The sequence below is a fragment of the Cannabis sativa genome, chromosome 3, assembly GCF_029168945.1.
Source record: "Cannabis sativa cultivar Pink pepper isolate KNU-18-1 chromosome 3, ASM2916894v1, whole genome shotgun sequence".
NCBI classification, from domain to species: Eukaryota; Viridiplantae; Streptophyta; class Magnoliopsida; order Rosales; family Cannabaceae; genus Cannabis; species Cannabis sativa.
In genome coordinates this window covers 51,601,892-51,615,910 of record NC_083603.1, presented here as the reverse complement: position 1 = coordinate 51,615,910, position 14,019 = coordinate 51,601,892, and the positions used below count along the sequence as shown (strand labels likewise).

General features: G+C 33.4%; 1 non-coding gene across 1 annotated transcript; it reads left to right on the top strand.

Annotated features, from left to right (window-relative positions):
- The first annotated feature begins 10,357 nt into the window (after positions 1–10,357).
- On the top strand, positions 10,358–10,464 carry LOC133036398 (small nucleolar RNA R71). Its single transcript, XR_009687057.1, has one exon. It is a non-coding gene; the product is annotated as a small nucleolar RNA R71 (small nucleolar RNA).
- The last annotated feature ends 3,555 nt before the right edge of the window (positions 10,465–14,019 follow it).

Below are 14,019 nucleotides of genomic sequence, written 5' to 3'. Positions count from 1 at the left end.
ATCCGTTTTAGACATGGGAAAAAATTTGGACAAAAATTTATTAACTAATTCATCCCAAGTAGAAATGGAGCGGGCTGGGAGTGAATTTAACCAGGCTTTAGACTTATCTTTTAATGAGAATGGAAAAAGTCTAAGCCTAACAGATTCATCAGAAAAATTTTGAAATCTAAAAGTAGAGCAAATTTCTAAAAAATCTTTTACATGCATGTATGGATCCTCTTTACCTAACCCATAAAAAGATGGCAAAAGTTGAATTATGGAAGGTTTCAGCTCAAAATGTGTAGCATTTGTTTCAGGAAAAATAATGCATGATGGTGGATTAGCAGAAATGGGAGAAAAATGATCAATAAGAGTTTTTTCTTCCACATTTACTTGATTTGGTTCCATGATGTCAGAATTTTCACTTTTAATTTCAACCCACAATAATTTTCTTTTTACCAAACGATTTTTAGAATTTCGTTCCCAGCGAATCATACACCAAGTATCACAAAAATTAAAATAACATGAAAAAATTAGGAGGCGGTGCCTACCATATAATTGCGTAAATAAAGACTGAATTTAAAATATAGCGGGAAATAAATAATATGTATATATTTGACAGAAATATAAATACTAATATTAATATATGTGCAGAAATAAAGACAGAATTTAAAATATAGTGGGAAATAAATAATATGTATATATTTAACTAAAATATAAATATTAATATTAATTATAATTTATAATATATACTTTATTATATATAATTATAATAATAATATACTTTTCTTAATAATTAAGTAATGTATATAATAATAAATAATATATAATAATATATTAATATTATATATAATAATAATATATAATAAATTTTATATATATATCAGTTTACGTTTTTACTGATAATAATAATAATAATAATAATAATAATAATAATAATAATAATAATAATAATAACTTTATATATATGTTTTACTTTGTTATTAAGAAACGTAATATATAATATAATAACTAGTAGAAGAATTATACCAACCTGAATTAAAGTAGTTTTTCTTCTTGCAGTTCCCCGACAACGGCGCCAAAAACTTGTTGTATACCAAAATGGTACGTTTTACATTTATCAACTCGCAAGCGCACGAATCTTTATTGTAGTATGGAGATTGTGAAGAACGAGGTCGAACCCATGGGAATTGCGTGAAATCGAAGAAAATACTTATTTAATCTAAGCTAATAAAACTCTAATCTAGTTCCGAAAATGGTGAGGTTTTTGGTAACAAAATAAAATAAAGTGTTTAAATGATAAAAATGACAGTAACAGATATTTTCAGTAATATTTGGGATATTATTAAGGGTTCAGAATCCACTTAAGTGTATATAAAAATATTTATGTTTATATTGATTCTCATAATTTAACCAGTAATCAAACCAATTATTTTCTAATAAAAAAATAGATTTTCCTTCGCTTTAAAATTATAACTTCTAAGCATTAAATGTGAAACAATTTAATGTAAATACAAAAAAATCAAAGAATATTATTTTTAATAAAATGTAGAACCAAGCATTAATAATTTCTAACTATCAAAAATACGTGATATTAAAGATGAAAGAAAATTATTTTAAGAAGCGAAAATCATAAGCATATATTGTACTGAGAATCAAAATAAAAATAAATACTTAATTAAATACACTAAGTTTCATCGTCCACCTTAATAATAAGGGAACTTAGAAACCCATAAGAAAATTAACTAAGAAAAGCGGTAAACTAACTGAGCGTTTTCTCTGGATTTTTCTGTCTGAAACTTTGAAACCGTAACTGAATTCTAAAAACCTAAGCTTCTATTTATAGAAGGGTAAAAGGACTAATGCGCAATTAAACTTATTACAAATTGCATGTGGGTAATTTTGCAAATAAAATAAACTAATCCGGAGCTGCCATGTGTCACTGTCGGATTGGTTGCATGTGGACACGTGGCAAGTGGAGAAAGGTGGTGTTGGCTGAATTTGTTGTGTCATTGGACACGTGTCTCGCTCTTATTGGCTGAAAGTGGAGCAAGTTTGACTTTTGGTGTGTTGTTGGGGTGCCGGACCGAAGGAGAGCCAGCCGCGTGGCTGGCAAGTGGAGCAAACGAAAGGCCCAGGACGGGCCGTGCGCTTCACGCGCGCGTGAGGGAGGGAGAGGGAAAAAGGAGTTGCTGCTCCTTTATGCTTCTGCCGCACGAATGACAGCCCGCCACGTGGCGGGGCTGTCCCTTGGAATGCAAAAAGGGCCGGTTGGGCCTATTGGGCTGGACCTTTGTTTGTGCTTCAAAAAATGCCATTTTTTTATGTGCTTGGGCCACATTTTTATCATCTTTTTATTTCTTTTCCACTCTTTTCACAAATGCTATTTTCTCAATCAAACACAAACAAAATTAAATCCAAACAAAATATTTTCAATTTAAAATATATCACAATAATTTTCATGAAAATATTTATTTAAAATTTAATTAATTTGTATTTCTTTAAATAAAAACAATGCATTTTCTTAACTTTTTATTTCTTTTTCTCAATTATGCCATAAATACTATTATTATTTATAAACAAAGATAAAATTAATCTTAAATAAAATATTTTCAATATAAAAATATATTGTATTAATTTCATGAAAATATTAAAAAGAATTAATTTTATTTTGTATTTTTACACTATAAAATATGTAGTATTTTAGCATTTAACATTAAGCCCTGTAAATAGGTGTATGGGCGCCTATTTACAGGTCGGAAATTATATGGTATGTTATATGTATTTCTTACTGAGTCTGTTGACTCACAGTTTCTGCTTCTATGTGTAGGTAAAGGAAATGCGAAGGCTGAACAGGAGTGAACCTGAGCTCGGGTGAGATTGTACATGTCGAGCGGCGCGACCTGGAGTGTTCGGTCTCGGGACATCTGGGAGTTGTATTTTGAAAGTCGATGTTCGACCTAGAACTTGTATATTTTGAATGTATAGTTTGAAAAGTAAATTTTACAAAGTTTAAAAACGGGATCTTGGAATTTGTAAATATTATATTATATTATATTACAAAGTTTAATATCTAAAGCAAAAGTTTTAATTTGACACGTTTTTCGAGAAATTTCTTTGATTAGCAAAGATTGCACAATAATTGAAAAAGCACTGTAGCGTGCCTTAGCATTAGGGCGTTACAGTTAGGGTCTATGTCCTGAAAATCCTGTAAATATATTTCTGTTTATAAATAAGAGTTGAACATTTTCATATCTGCTTAAATGTTAAATTATTAATATTTAATATTGAATAATTTATATATAAATTTCAAAAAATTCCTTATTCATACATGATGCTGTGACTTGTATTGTACGGAGAATTAAGATCACTTAGCCATGAATAAAATAGCCAGCAACATATTAAAGTTTTTAAATTTTTAATCAACGGTTACTAATACCGTTCACTGATGCCTATTATTCGGTGCAAGCAATCTAGATTCAAAGTATAGTATGACATCTAAGTGAATGTGCCGATATAATAGAGATTATATATGACAATGATCGATATGTAATTAAGTTGTCTTTATCAAACATGTCGTTTATTATAAAGACCTAATTCATATCATAAAGATGATTAATAGTAGATCAGCCTGAATCCTGAGTAATCATGAAGTCCTGTTCATGTTATTAGTTTTTTTGGTTCACTCATTAAATTTTTTCATAGAAGATGATTCTTATAATGTTTGTTTTGGGAATATAATAATGTGGATGGCTAGGAACATGATTTAAAATTATGGAATTCTGACTTTCCTAATGGATCGAATGTTGGTTCCCTTTAAGTGTTAATTCTAGAACTGAAAATGTTGTGCACAAATTTAGATTGGATCTGAATTATACTTTCACTAGTGAATTAACGATACTAAAGGATAAAGAAGTAATTAGAAGGGTAAAACGGTAATTTGACCAAAACTAATTACTAGCCGACACAAGGAGAGTTAATCATTGGAATTGATTATATCAATGGACTTTACAGTAAAACTCAGTAAATATAATTCTACAATTACTAAGAGTTCAATTTCATATTTACACTCGAGTAATCATGGAATTAATAAATATGATTATTTGATTGATGAGATTGAATAAATAATCTAGTTTATTGGAGATTAGAATTATAGGTACATAGTCTCCGGATCGCCACCTTGAAACACTATCAAGGGTAGGGAATAAAAGTTCTATATGGAAGTTCGGAAAAAGCTATTTCAATTTGTCAAAACAGTAACTATTTATTTTTCAAATTTATTAATTAAATAAATTGGAGAAAAGACAAAGTTTTCTGGACAAAAGGCACCACCAATGTCTTGTTAAGACATAGGTGGTGCCACTATTACTGTGCCCTGACACGGTGATAGGTGCCTATCATATAGGGTTATCCCCACTAGATTTGTTTTTGGATTAACTAATTAATTAATTTAAAATATAAATATTTATTTAAATTTGAATTTGCAAAGTAGTTATGGATATTTTTGTTAGTTAAGATATTCTCTCAAGGTAGTTGAGAGATTTCCGCAGTCAAATATAAGAAATAAATATCTATAACAAATTATTTATTCAAATAATTAAATATGATTTAATAAATGATTTGAATTTAAATAAGTAATTAAATAAAGCCTTTATTGGTTTTTATATACATATATCGTATTAACCAAAAAAAACTAAAAAAAAGGTATTATTTTTTGTAAGCCTAAAAAAGATTAATCTGATCAATCTTTTCTCTTCATCATCACTAAAGAATAGTTCTTGCTCATGTGTTGAGAATTTCAATAAGAACTTTGCATACACTTTATCCTACTAGCCCACACTAATCCTTGTGTGTGGTGGAAGATTTAGAAGACTATAGTGTGAGTATTTTGAGATCAACTAAGTATACAACATACGAAAAGACTTGAGGATACCCTAATAGGCTTCAAGGGGTAAACGATATTTTTGTTTATTTACTTTCAAATATAATGTATAAACATATGGTGATCCTAATGATATGGTACAATGATAATCAAATACTTTTATTTTGATTTGTATATACTTTAATACCATAAAACCAACAAGGTATATGTTTATGCTTGGATCTAGAACGATTTCTTGGTGTAGTAAAAGACAACCGACAATGTCTTTGTCAACAACCGAAGCAGAATATTGATCAACATCAATGACAACTCAAGAGAGTACTCGGTTGTTACAACTAATGAAAGATTTCCACCGACTAATAGATTATGCAATATCGTTGTATTGTGACAACCAATAACCATTTCGTTTGGCGAAACATCCACTCTTTCATGCAAGGATTAAACACGTGGAACTGCAGTGTCATTTTCTTTGAGAGAAAGTTCTACAAGACGAGATTGTAATGAAACAACTAAAGACAAATGAGCAAGCTGCAAACTTGTTCACTAAAAGCATCAGTATCGGAAAGTTTGAAAACTTTCACCGTCAACTTGAAATAGTTCAAAGAATGGGATATATATCATTTTATTTTAGATTATGTTTAGTTTTTATTTTATTATATATAAAGATGGTATATAATTTTGTAAGTATGGTATAATTATTTTATGGTTGTATATAAATTTGTTAATATGGTATGTACAATTTTTTTTAATAATATTATATAATATTATTTTATTTTTTATTGTAGGTATATATATTTTGTTGTACGGTATATGTTTTGTTGTTTATAGTATATCATTTATTTAAGATAGTGTTTAGTTTCTATTTTATTATATATAAATTTATTGGTATGGTATATATATTTTAATAGTGGTACATATAATTTTGTTAGGATGATATATATTTTGAGTATTAATATACTATAGGTTTAATATTGTTATAATTTCTTTGTGGTATATAATTTTATTACAACTGTATATTATTTTTAGTGATACGATATATCAAATATTGCTTTATATATTTATGATCTAATAGATTTATTCATTTTTGTTACAATATATCAATATGCAAAATTAAAAAATTTATATAACTTAATTTATTATTATATAATTTTTGTAAAAAAATTAATATGTAGTAAATGTATTTTTATAATTTTTATTAGCTAATTCAATATATTTGACCATTTTGTTAATTTTTTTAAAAAATTGACATTTACTAACTTAATTTCTAAACTTAAGGTAATTTTGTATCTCAGCCCAATTATAAATTTTTTACAATAAACTCTGTTACGAATTTTATGTTTACTACGCAAGTATACGCAATCAAGTAGTGTCTCACGCAAGTGTGGTCGAACCACAGGAAATTGGATTAAGTACTACTAAACTATACTTATGATTCTATTTGGTAAAACAATAATTTTGCAATTTAAAGAAAATTACTCAGAAAATTAAAGAGAATGTATGAAGATTAATCAAGATGAGAGATTAGGAAGGTGAATCATGTTGTTAAGTTACCAATGTTAATACCTAATTGCTATCCTTATTTTAATGTGAATGACAGATTATAAATTAACATCTCTTTTCAGATCTTTTAGGTTCTAAATATTATGTTCTCTAATTAACTTCTTAATTAAATCAACACAAAATCAGCATTAAGCAATAATCTATTTGTCACTAAGGCTATGTAAATACTTTCGTTTCACATTAAAACCTAGACTATCCAATTTTAGCATTCTCAATTCTCACTTTTCAGATTTCGAATTGAGATCATTAAACATGTAAAAGGTGATCAAGCTTGCACATGGAATTAAACACAAATATAGATAGTATTCACAAACAAGATGGAGGAATGACAATTATTTATTAACTAGGCATAAACTTAAACAACATTCATCATCCTCCCTTAATGGGAAATTTAGTTCATCATAACTCTAAAAACATCCATGATTAATTCAGAAACAAAACTAAACATAAAAGGAAGAAATAAGGGTAAAAGAAAGAAACTAGAAGGTGATATCGCTCCGGGTCTTCAAGATAGCTTCCTCTCCACCTTCATCCACTTTTTAGGTCTTTTTCTGCTTAGGTTGACCTTCAGAGTCGTATTCCTTATATAGGGATGAGAGGTGTGCCTCCAATTGAGAGAAAAATCAAAATTAGGTCAAAACTGCGATTTCCGTACCTAGTCGCGACTAGCATTTAAGCTGGTCGCGACTATAGACAAAACTCGAAAAACCGAGTTTCTGCCAATTCTCGAAGTCGCGACTAGAGTCGCGACCATGAAAAAGGGTCGCGACCTGGCTCTCTGGAGGTCGCGACTACTGACGCGTCTGGAGCCAAATTTTCCAATTTTTTTTCCAGTTTGTCCCATCTTTTCACCATTTGACTGAATTTGAACTTTAACACCCCGGGAACCTGAAACAATGAAAATCAAGCGTAAAACTGCTCCAAAAGACACCAATAGACAAGAAAATGCTAACTTTGAAGACCCGAAACATAGGCTAAATATAACCTAACAAAATTCCCCCAAACTAGATTCTTACTCGCCCCCGAGTAAGGTAAAAAAAACTAACCACGCTATCAGATAATCACTACGCTGCTGACTCATGCTCTGCTTTCTTCCTTGCATAAACTAGAATTTCGATCCTACTAACTCTAACAATTAACTCAGATGCTCAATTCATAACACTATGTACAACCGCAAGAATTTATTCAAATGTGAAACATTGTTATAAAAATTTTACTCTTTCCAACAATTCCACAACCCGATAACTCATAAGCTTGCATGCTTACCTTTCTCCACTAATATTGACAGTATTCTTTGGAATCATTAGGTCTTTTCAAGGCTTAGGTAATATGGCTCAGATATTCAGGGATAGGCAAAAGACAATTTTTGGCTCAAGATATCATAAGCACACAAAGAGAACCCACAAGCTTCTTACTTTTCTTTTTCTAAAATCCCATAATGTTCCCGCATTTACCAAGATTGATAGAAGATATCTCTATTATTTTTCCAACATCACTGAATTTTTCCAAACACATTTTTACTTTTTTTTTTTCAGTGACATTGAATTACACATTTTTTCTCTTCTCAATCTTACAAGTTCTTCTCCCTCTCACTATTTCCTCACACTAAATGTTTCTCCTCCCCCAAACTAATTATGTAGCTTATGATATCATGGATAACATGGTGAAGAAAAATTAATAGTGTGGTTACAATTTTTCGAATCAATGGGTGAAAAACATAACAGGTTTAGGCTCAAAAGGTTAACTAGGGATACACATTATTACGGTAGGCTTGAAAGGCTCAAACTATCCAACAAATGCCTAAGTCATATTCCAATTGAACACTATCAAGGATTTCGTCTCAAAAGAATAAACATGCAAGTTCTAAGCTATCCTGTCAATCTTACCACAAACCATAGTAAAACAATTATAACAATTTTCACAAATTGAGTATTTGTAGATATACACAGGTTTCTAAGCATCCAAACTAATCCAAAGAGTTAACAGAATCAAGCACACAGTTATTTTACAATTTCAGATCACATTACACTAATCAGCAGTATACAACTATCCTCTAGCTTATTGCCATTCCTTAACTAAAACAAAAAACTAAAACAGAAAATTAAAGTGCTGAAAATTAAAATTTTTTAAATCTCTCCCCCCCAAACTAAATATGACATTGTCCCCAATAAAATGCAGAGAGAAGAGACTTACTTGAGACCCTCTCAGAAAGGGTTGGGTGGACCCTTTTCATCCAAAAGAGCCCTCGTACTAAATGAAGAAAATTGACCACCAATAGTGTTGATTTCAGATTTTTGCACAAGAGTAAGCTCACCTTCAGAACTACCACACATCAATCTGTTCCAACGAAGCCGAATCGTTCGAAGTCGCTCTTTAGGCTTTGCTTTCTTCTTATTAGCTTTAACAAAAGAACCCTTCACCATCTCAATCTTGCAACAGGTAGGAATGTCGGTTGGGGCAAAAACATTAAAATTGACCTCTTCATCTTGCACTCTCAACTTTAACTCTCCCTTTTGAACATCTATTAAGGCTCGGCCTGTGGCTAAGAATGGTCTTCCCAAAATAATGGGAATAGTTGAATCTTCCTCCATATCAAGAATTAGGAAATCAGCAGGGAAGATAAACTTACCAACCTTCACCAGTACATCTTCAATTATCCCACGAGGATGAGTCAAAGAACAATCCGCTAGTTGTAAGGTCACTGTTGTCGGCTTTGCTTTTCCAAATCCTAGCCTTTTGAAGACAGACAAGGGCATTAGATTAATGCTTGCTCCCAGATCACATAGAGCTTTAGTTTCCACCGAACCCCCTATAGAGCATGGAATATTGAAACTACCGATCTTTAAGCTTGGGCGGTAGTTTCTTTTGCAAAATGGCGCTACACTCCTCAGTTAATGCCACTGTTTCATAGTCCTCCATTTTTCTCTTCTTTGACAGAATCTCCTTCATGAACTTCACATAACGGGGCATTTGTTCCAAGGCTTCAGCAAAAGGAATGTTGATGTGTAATCTTTTAAAGACCTCTAGAAATTTTGTGAACTGCTTGTCTAGATTGGTCTTTCAGAGTCTCTCTGAGGATAGGATATTTTCACATGATGATCAATACTGATTGGTGGAGACTGCTGTGGTGGTGCTGGGCTATCAGTAGCCTTCTCTGCTGTTGGTGTTGGGGTTGGCACTGGTTGAGCTTTAATCTCCTTATCTCCGTCAGCTGGTTGTGGCAATTCAGGACCATCATATTTCTTACCGCTTCTTAGGGTAATTGCTTTGCAATTTTCTTTGGGATTGACTTCAGTTGTGCTAGGCAAATTCCCTTGAGGGCGGGTTGCTACTTGAGTTGCTAGTTGGCCCATCTGAGTCTGCAGGTCTTTAATTGACGATCTAGTTTCAGTCATGAAATGTAGCAGTAAATCTGTTTGCAAATTAGAATTTCCACCAGAGGTTTGTTGCTGATTAAACTGTTGGTTCTGTGTCTGGTTCTGATTTCGTTGCTGATAGAACCCACTGTTTCTTCGGTTACCACCTTGGTTGAACCCATAATTGTTGTTGTTGTTCTGCGAAAAATTTCCAATGGCTTTTGCTTCATCCATTGGCAAATCATCCACATCTGCTTGACACTCTAAAAAGTGATGATTTCCTCCACATATCTCACAAACAACTTGGGCTTGTTTAGCTTGCCCTGCAATTAACTTTGTCAATGCCTCAACCTGAGCTGTCAACTTTGTAATGGCATCAACCTCTAACACACCAGCTACTTTCTTAGTTTGACTCCTTTCAGTTGGCCACTGCTGATTGTTTAGCGCCATCTCCTCCAATAGATCGTAAGCCTCATTAGCACTCTTTCTCATAAAAGCTCCACCACCTGCTGCATCTATCAGAGTTCTAGTGTTACCAACCAACCCGTTGTAGAAATTGTGGACCAGCATCCACTTCTCTATACCACGATGATGGCACTTTCTGATCAGATCTTTAAACCTCTCCCAAGACTCATGGAGAGATTCATTATCTTGTTGGCAGAAGCTGTTGATTTCTCCTCGTAGCTTTGCAGACTTTGCTGGAGGAAAGAACTTTGACAAGAATTTTGTTGCCAGATCATTCCAGGTGGCAATAGAGTTGGGTGGCAAGGAGTTTAACCAACTCTTGGCTCGTTCTCTGAGCGAGAATGGGAACAGTTTCAGTCGAATGGCATCATCACTAACTCCATTAACTTTAAAAGTTTCACAAAGTTCCATGAAGTTAGAGAGATGCAGATTAGGATCTTCAGAAGGGAGGCTACCAAACTGAACTGAAGACTGCACCATTTGAAGTATGACAGGTTTGATCTCAAAGTTATTCGCATCCACTGCCGGTGGCCTGATACATGACTGCACTCCCGTCAGAGTAGGGAGAATGTAATCTCTCAAGCTACGACCATTAGCTTGATCTTCAACGGCACCACCATTATTACCCTTGTTGCCTCCATTGTTTGCAGCATTAGCATTTTCATTAGCTGCCATGATTTCTGATGTTTGAGTAGTTGCTGAAACTCCTTCTTGCCTCTTGTTCCTTCGGTTTCTCCTACAAGTTTTCTCAATTTCAGGGTCAATGGGTAGTATAACTGCTTGCCCTTGGCGGCGCATGCACTCGAAATACCTGAAATAGATAAGAACAGTTTTTGCAAGAGAAAGGTTAGAACTTCAGCAAGAGAAAATATACCAAAGTAGAAGTTAGTATAATTTTGTGTAATATTAATCTTTAAACAATTCCCCGGCAACGGCGCCAAAAACTTGTTGCAATATTTTGTACACGCAAGTGTACGTATCGTTTTAAGTAGTAAAACTCACCAGGAGTGAGGTCAAACAACTGGGAATTGGATTAAGTACTACTAAACTATACTTATGATTCTATTTGGTAAAACAATAATTTTGCAATTTAAAGAAAATTACTCAGAAAATTAAAGAGAATGTATGAAGATTAATCAAGATGAGAGATTAGGGAGGTGAATCCTGTTGTTAAGTTACCAATGTTAATACCTAATTGCTATCCTTATCTTAATGTGAATGACAGATTATAAATTAACCTAACTCTTTTCAAATCTTTTAGGTTCTAAATATTATGTTCTCTAATTAACTCCTTAATTAAATCAACACAAAATCAGCATTAAGCAATAATCTATTTGTCACTAAGGCTATGTAAATACTTTCCTTTCACATCAAAACCTAGACTATCCAATTTTAGCATTCTCAATTCTCACTTTTCAGATTTCGAATTGAGATCATTAAACATGTAAAAGGTGATCAAGCTTGCACATGGAATTAAACACAAATATAGATAGTATTCACAAACAAGATGGAGGAATGGCAATTATTTATTAACTAGGCATAAACTTAAACAACATTCATCATCCTCCCTTAATGGGAAATTTAATTCCTCATAACTCTAAAAACATCCATGATTAATTCAGAAACAAAACTAAACATAAAAGGAAGAAATAAGGGTAAAAGAAAGAAACTAGAAGGTGATATCGCTCCGGGTCTTCAAGATAGCTTCCTCTCCACCTTCATCCACTTTTTAGGTCTTTTTCTGCTTAGGTTGACCTTCAGAGTCGTATTCCTTATATAGGGATGAGAGGTGTGCCTCCAATTGAGAGAAAAATCAAAATTAAGTCAAAATTGCGATTTCCGTACCTAGTCGCGACTAGCATTTAAGCTGGTCGCGACTATAGACAAAACTCGAAAAACCGAGTTTCTGCCAATTCTCGAAGTCGCGACCAGAGTCGCGACCATGAAAAAGGGTCGCGACCTGGCTCTCTGGAGGTCGCGACTACTGACGCGTCTGGAGCCGAATTTTCCAATTTTTTTCCAATTTGTCCCATCTTTTCACCATTTGACTGAATTTGAACTTTAACACCCCGGGAACCTGAAACAATGAAAATCAAGCGTAAAACTGCTCCAAAAGACACCAATAGACGAGAAAATGCTAACTTTAAAGACCCGAAACATAGGCTAAATATAACCTAACAAACTCGACCCCAACCCTTATCATAGCCTGAATTCGGACTCGGACCCGAGCCCAGACCTGGACCCTAGACCCAAGATCGAGGCCTGGACTTGACCAAAACTCCGAACCCAGGACCAAAACTGAGACGTGGACCTCAGACCCAAACTTAGACCCAAACCTCGGTCCGGGTTCGGGTTCGGGTTCGGGTTTGGGATTTAGATCCCAGTTTGGGACCTGGGTTCGGGTCCAGGTCGGGAATTCGGGGTTTGGGTTTGGGTTTGGATCGGGGATTCGGGTCGAGGTCCGAGTTCGGGTTTAGGTCTTGGTCTAGGGTCAAGGTTTGGGTCAGGGTTCAAGTTCGGGATTTAGATCCGAGTGAGGGGTTCGGGGTCCAGGTCCTAGTCTCAATTTGGGATCTGGGTCTCGGTCACGATCCTAGTTTAGAGTCTAGGTCCCGGTCCCGGTCCAGGGTCCGGGTCTTGGTCGAGGTTCAAGTTCGGGTTTGGGTTCGGGTTTGAGTCAAGGTTCGAGTCAGGATCAGGGTCTGAGTTCGGGGTTCAGTTCCAGGACTAGGTCCGATTCTGGGTTCGAGTCCGATGTCTCGGTCTGGAATTTGGGTCCAGGTCGGGGTCTGGGTCGCGCTCGGGTCTGGGGTCCGTGTCCGGGTCTGGGTTGGGGGCTGAGATCGGGGTTATGGTTAATCCAAAATTCTTTGTAAATATTATAATACAACCTAATACAAGTCATTTGTTATGTATTAAATAATACGACTCACATATTAAAATTTATGGTTGTAATAATTAATACAATACAAATATAATATTATTTGTTATTTAATACAATATGACTTTTACACGTACGACTTTTACCGTATAAAAATATTTTGGTAAATAAAGTTGGTTTTCGTATTTTTATTTTTATGTAAAAAGTTCTATATTTTATCTGAAGATATTTTGATAAATTTGATTTATATTTATCCTTTTGGAGTGGTTTGTCGTAAAAATGAATTATTATTTAAAAGTTAATAATAGATATCAGAGTGAAGGATATATGTTAGAACAAATTCAAGTACCACTATTATAAAAAAAAAAGCTAATCAGGATTTTTGCCCCCTGAACTTTGACATGTACCAAATCATGCCCCCTGAACTTTTAAGGTCATTGAAAATGCTCCCTGAACTATTGAGATTGTTGGATTTAAGGACTTTTTTCTAATTTTAGTAAAAAAGTCTAACATGGATGAAAGTTCAGGGGGCATAATTTAGTACATGGCAAAGTTCGAAGGGCATGATTTGGTAGATATCAAAGTCTGGGGAACATGGTTTAGTACATAAACAATCATTGAAATAGTAAAATTGAATAAAATTAGACAAAAGTCCTTAAATCCAATAATCTCAATAGTTCAGGGGGCATTTTCAATGGCCTCAAAAGTTCAGGGGCATAATTTGATACATATCAAAATTCATGGGCAAAAATTCTAATTAGCCAAACAAGAAATAAAAAAAAAAAAACATGGTATTGTCTTATAGTAAAAGAATTGTTATGGTTTTGACTAGGAATAAATAAGATTAAAAGAAAAAAAAAAAACGATTTTTCTCCTCAATCTAGTCTGTTGGAAAG